Genomic DNA, 6,766 nt, shown 5'->3' on the forward strand with positions numbered 1-6,766 from the left:
GACACCCAATAGATGTGAGTATTATGATTTTTGTTAGTTTTTGTGTATGTTCCCCTTTCTCTATTCTCATTGTAATGATGCTAATTCAGCACTTGTTAGTTCTTAGTTGAATGCGAAGATAGTTCCTAACGGACCTCCTCACCCCCAGGATCTTCTCGGTCCAATTCACCATACATTTTGCTGCCAGATTTATCAGACAGATGGCAAAGATTTTTATTCTCCTGCTTAAAAAGATTGAAATCAGAAAACAAAGTCTTTAACTTCATGCTTGACACTGAGGATTCCGTACAATTTTCCATTATCATTTACTACTAGTCCTTTCCAAGGACCTTTCACCCCAGCCAGGATGAATGATTTTACTTTCCTCCACTTAGTTCTGCACCTGCTCACCTTCTGGTCTTTGCTCATGGTAGACCATCCTCCAGGATCACCATTCTTTTCACACTCTTCTCTGTGTGACCAAGACTTCCTTATTTTTCAAGGCCTGCTCACAAGGCTTCATCCACGGTCATGTCTTTTACCAGTTCCATGGCCTCTAGGAAGTACTCTGCCCTTCCTCTTACCTCCCATAGTAACTTATCTGTATAACTTTCACAATTATTTTTACATTCCAGTATATGTTTTAGTAACTGAAGTACCTTTATTATTCATATGTTTATAGCAAATTCATACGGTTTCAAAATCTTTTCAAATTTACACAGCCTTGCCTCTAGCCAGTGGTCAGTACATGAAAGTTGAGTGAATAAATGGCCCTCCTTGGCCTCTGGGACTATCAAGGAGCATTCAGCTGGTTGATGTACAATATGTCTTAACATTATTTCAAATGACTAAAAAAAGAAACAAAGAAAATATTTATTATTTATTCCCAACCAACATTGTTTACTATTCATGATAGAGCCTCTGACTCTTTCTAGTAGGAGTTACTTTTGAACTATTAGAAATGCTAACATTTGGGAGTCAACAAAGACCTTAGAGGGACAGGCCAGCCTCCTATCAAGAAAACTGAGGCCCAGAGTGACTAATCAAGATACAGATCAAGATAGCAGTATCTGGGTAGCTTGGTGGCTGAGACTGCTGATGAGTTCTGTACTCCTAGACTAGTGTATTTTCATTTTAATTGTTCTAAAATATTCTCTTTGTGGTCCAGGAGCAATAATTAGAGAGTTTGAATAAGGTTCCTTTCAAACTCTAAAATAATTTACAAAGGGGAAAATTATTCACCATTTATAAAGAAGGTATAATCAGCGTAATGGTACATCTTGAAGAATGAGACAATTTAGACTGATGAATATTTGTGATAAATATAAGAAACATTGGGAACACTGGAAGCAATGGGAAAGGAAGACATTAGTGTACATAGCTTCTTCATGAATGACAATAGCCCAACTCACAAACTTTTCACTATTAGGTATGGCAATTTTCACATTGCCTTCCCTTCTCTATATTGCAGAGTCATTGTTTCTTTCCCTCTTTCTCCAAATATCTCTAAGAGAATGATTTTGCTCATCTTAAAAGCATAGATTATGTTTACCTCATTGGGTCCATGAGAAGTTAATAGTATGTATGTTACCATTCCCTAATTTACATCCAAATTAGACATGTCAAAATCCTCCTAATACTTTCTGGCTGAGCCCAAGGAAAGCCTTTTAATCCCTTTCAGCACAACACTCCCAGCAGCTGCTGTCAATCCAGATGGTGTTCACACATGAGATAAAATTTATTAGTTATCTTGTCTTGGATAAATGAGAGACATTATTTTCTCATTTAGAAATATATGGTTTAGCTACATCTGCCTGCTTAGTCCCTACTCCATGTCAGTCTAGCTCTTTGCCTTCTGATTTTGTTTTAGTTCAGGTTCTAGACATGTTCCCATGTGGTTTTTACCTCTTTGTCATAACCCAAAGTGGTTACAAGAAATCAAAGATATGATTTATTAGGGCTTGGATATATACTTATGCTGTGAGGAATTGATTGTTGTGACTTTGTTACTTTGGTTATTCTTGCATTTTCTCAAAAGAAAAAGTATTTCCCCTTTAGCAAGAAATATAAAAACTTTTTGTTTAAAACACATTCTTTGGAAGTTGGAAGACAAGACTGAAAAACAAAATTTAGAATCTGAATGTGGTATTATATAGACATTTTCCTATAAATTAGAAAAACCTTAATTTGAATATATTGTCTTTAGAGGCTTTAGAAATTCCCTGATTAATTTCTAGTTCTAACTGTATAATCTGCAATATCTCTCCTTGTTATGAGGATATATAGAGGAGACAATTCATGAACAGTGCTTACTGAACACAGAGCCTATTCCTGAGTTGGGGCTTAAATAATCACAGAAACCACCATTAGTTTATACAAGTGCACTTTTAATGTAAAAAGTGAGAAAAAATAATTCTGTAGACTTTCCACTAGGTGAGTGACATCTCATTTTCTTTTTCTGAAAGAATTCATGACCTTTGACAAAAATCTGAAATTTAAGAAAAGTTGCATAATGAGCTAGTTTGCAGACTTAATGAGATATTAAAAATGGTTTTCTGCATTTGAATAGCCTTTCTTTCTTTTTTTTAAATAAATAATTACCTTCAAATAATCTACAGAAAGCTAAGAGAAATTTTTTGAAAAAATAACCTTAATCCTGGTAAGTGGTATAATGAAACAGACAGTAAATGTATTGGCTCAGTTAGAATTAGAGGTATATCTTAAGTTTATTTTTAATTACACTTTATTAATTATGTTATTACAAATGTCCCAATTTCCCCCCTTTACCCTCATTCACCCAGAACCCACACACCCCCTCAGGCAATCCCCACACCATTGTTCATGTCCATGGTCATGCATATATGTTTTTGGCTACTCTATTTCCTATACTGTACTTTACAGCCCCATGGCTATTCTGTAACTACCTACTTGTTTTTCTTAGTCCCCTCACCTCTTCATCCATTCCCCCACAAACCCCTCTCATCTAGCAATCATCAAAAGTTCTTTGTATCCATAATTCTGTCTCTGTTCTTCTTGTTTGCTTAGTTTGTTTTTTAGATGCAGTTGTTGATAGATATGCATCAACTGCCATTTTATTATTCATAGTTTTCATCTTCTTTTTCTTAACTAAGTCCCTTTAACATTTTATATAATATTGGTTTTGTGATGATGAACTCTTTTAGTCTTTTTCTTGTCTGGGAAACTCTTTATCTGCTCTTTGATTCTAAAGGATAGATTTTCTGGGTAGAGCAATCTTGGCTGTAGGTCTGTGCTTTTCATGATTTCAAGTATTTTTTTGCCAATCCCTCTAGCCTGCAAAGTTTCTCTTTAGAAATCAGCTGGAAGTTTTATGGAAACTCCCCAGTAGGTAACTACCTGCTTTTCTCTGGATGCTTTTAAGATTCTCTCTTTATCTTTAACCTTTAGCATTTTAATTAGGATGTGTCTTTACTTAGGTAAGCCTTTTCACATTTATCTTCTTTGGAACTCTCTGTGCTTCTTGGGACTTGAAGGTCCACTGCCTTCAACAAATTAGGGAAGTTTTATTATTTTTTCAAATGGATTTCCAATTTCTCGCTCTATCTCTTCTCCTTCTGGTACCCTATCATGTAGATGTTGGAATGCTTAAAGTTCCAGAGGCTGCTTACACTATCCTCTTTTTTTAAATCTTTTTTCTTCTTGTTGTTCTAATTGGGGTTTTTTTTTTTGCTTCCTTATATTCCAATTGATTGATTTGATTCTCAGCTTCTTCCACTCTACTGTTATTCCCCTGTAAATTTTTCTTTATTTCAATTAGTTTTTCTTTGTTTCTGACTGGGTCTTTTTTTATGCTGCCGAGGTCCTCATTTAGTTCCTTGAGCATCCTTATAATTTAAATATATGTCAGTAGAAGGATATATTCTAAACTATAAAAATAACATGTTTCATGATGATGAGATTAGAGATAAAGGGTTTTCTTTTATTTACATAGTTTTGTATTACTTGAACTGTTGCAACCAGCATGTACTGTTATTTTCTGTAGTAAAAATTTAAAAGCATATTAAAAGTTTCAATACCAGTCACTTCTAGTTTTGTCTCTTGGTAAAATTATGATGCAGCTCAATTTTGTGGGCTCTATCTCTTTCTCCTTATTCTGTAAGATTTGATTCCATTTCTGTCTCCCTCTATGGCAACATATGTGTTATATTTCTGTCAAAATGTATTGTCAAAAAGGGTATAAGAAATTTATACTCTCATAAATGTAACTTCTAATAGCATGTATTTTTGCCTTTCTAAAATATATTTATTATTCAACAAAGATCAAAGTCATAAGGTCAGATATAATGATCCTCTTGCTTGAATTTCTATGATCTATCAGCAAGGGAAGGGTTTTAAAATGAGAGAGACTTTCTGGCTCTACAAATTCATATAATCTAGGTGTTATATGTGGTCTGTTCTGCCCTGTGCATAAATATAGACCTGGTTACTGGACCATATGGTAGGATAATTGACTGAATGATACTGTGGGTTTTACACTGGTATATAGGGTGGGGTAAAAGTAAGTTTACAGTTTTGAGTGTGTGAAAAGGTTTATTTTTATACTATTATTTATTAACTATTGTATTATTTTCCATATGAACAACTTAAACCTACTTTTGCCCCACCCTGTATGTAGGCCATATACACCATTATGAGAAGTTTGGTTGCTGTTGTTTTTTTTCCCAGTGAAATGAGGAGCCATTTCGACATTTTGAGTGGGGAGTGACAATGTCTGCCTTAGTTTTAAAACAATTACTCTGGCTGTTGGAAGTAAAGATTGGAACTAAAAAGATCAGTTAGGGACTATTGTAGTAATCTAGTTGAGAAGTGATGATAGTAAGAATTGGTTAGATTTTGGATATAATTGAAGGCAGAGACAGCAGAATTTCCTGGTGGATTTGCTCTAAGATGCAAGAGTCAGTGTAATTAGAAGGGTAAAGTTGTCATTGTCTTTGAGGCTAATTAGTATTTCATGTCAACCGGGTACAGATGAAAAGTCCATCTGGGCTGAGGGAAGGATTAGTTCTATTCTTGATTGTTTCTCTTCCTTCATCTCCTTGTTCTGAGCAGCATCCAGCTTCTCCTAATTTATATCTAATTTAGGTCAAATGAATAACTTTCTATGAGGATTAATAGGCATTGAAGAGAGTTTTTTTTAAATCATTCTCTTCAATTGCTGAAAGTTCAAATTTTAAGTTCAGAATCTTCATAAATTGTCTTAATAAAGCCATTATAATTTATTTGCTGATTAGTATTCACACATTCATATAGTACTAGAATTTAAAGAGATGCAGCCCTCTCCTATCTGTTCTGCAAATAAATGTCTACTGTAGAACTCTGGGGATTTTATGGGTGCCTGCTTATATCACTGCAGTGCATCAACATTGCTGTATTAAATGCTACCCTGGCCCAAACTGCATCAGTGTGGTTTTTTTTTTCATTTAAAGATCTCCTGCCCATTTATGCATGATGATGACATCAAACCAATCAAGCCGCTGTGAGAAATCTGCTAGTTACACATTATCATTTACTTATGTTTCCCACCCCAAGAATATTATGTTTCTTCTCTATCTAATTAAGAAGCCTAGAGGAGACATTTGGTCATTTCTCCTTTAAAAATGTTCCCTATCTGACCATGAGTATAGGACAAATAAGGTTTCTATTTTCGTAAGAACATTATTATGTACTTTCTCTTTGATACCCCAATGGCATGAGAACATTTTGTAATCATATTTTCTGAGAATGGTTAAAGAAATCAATGGAAACCAGGCAGAATGGCTGTAAATGTTCTGGAACAACTGTTAAATAGAATTGAGGGACTAAAGAGAAGAGGACTGGGATGCTTCATGTTGTAAGCCTTTTTAAAAAAAGGATATTGATAGAATATTTTTCAAGGACTAGGATAAAGCTGTTCCCTTTAACAAACTATTTATTTTAGTCCTTGCATGATTTACCCTCTTTTCTTCTTTGGCTGATTAGTATTCCCACTAATTACAATGAGGTAAACGATCTTTAATAAAGAAAGATTTTTACTTTGATGCATCACACAATGCCCTTAATGAAGACAATACAACAAATGATGTAATTGGCCAGCATAGGACCTGAGCACTATTTCTCTAACTTTCAACAAAAAAAGATGAAAGCAACTTAATGTGCCTATCAAAAAAATGGCAAATTTTATTTTTTCTTCCTTTCTTCTTTCTCCCTCTCCTTATCCCATCACACACACGCACAGCATCTACACAATATTAATTTCTGTAGTTAGAGTGAAGTAGTCTTTCAAAACATGACAGGAGGTATACTAAAGGAAAGGACAGTGAGAATTGGCCACTTGAAACTGGCAATGTACAAACTGCCTGAGACTCTTCTGTTTTTCCAAAGAGAAAAGTAAGTAACAGACTTTCCTGTCATGCTGAGTACAAAAGTTACATGCAGTGTTAGAATCACCTTCCTTTCTTATGTCCACAGCTCCAAGCAGAAGAGCGTTCTCTGACTGCTCACTTCCTTCTGAACACAATTTAAGCAGGCTGACCAAGTGGCCCAGTCATGGCATGTCACTCTTGTCCTTGTGTATTTATTAAAACTGTCAAAGATTCCGAGTTTGAAAAATAAATTAAAAGATCTCTTTAGCCATAAGAGAATCTGATCTCCATGGGAGTTGCACTTTGACTAAATGAATGGGCTAAATGTCTCTTTTAATATTATCAGAAATGTACATGTGTAGAACTGATGATCATGGTCTAGAAAAATTTGGATTGGTTCAGCAATC

Source organism: Artibeus jamaicensis, unplaced genomic scaffold (assembly GCF_021234435.1).
Source record: "Artibeus jamaicensis isolate MK-2021 breed Jamaican fruit bat unplaced genomic scaffold, CSHL_Jam_final scaffold_369, whole genome shotgun sequence".
Taxonomy (NCBI): Eukaryota; Metazoa; Chordata; class Mammalia; order Chiroptera; family Phyllostomidae; genus Artibeus; species Artibeus jamaicensis.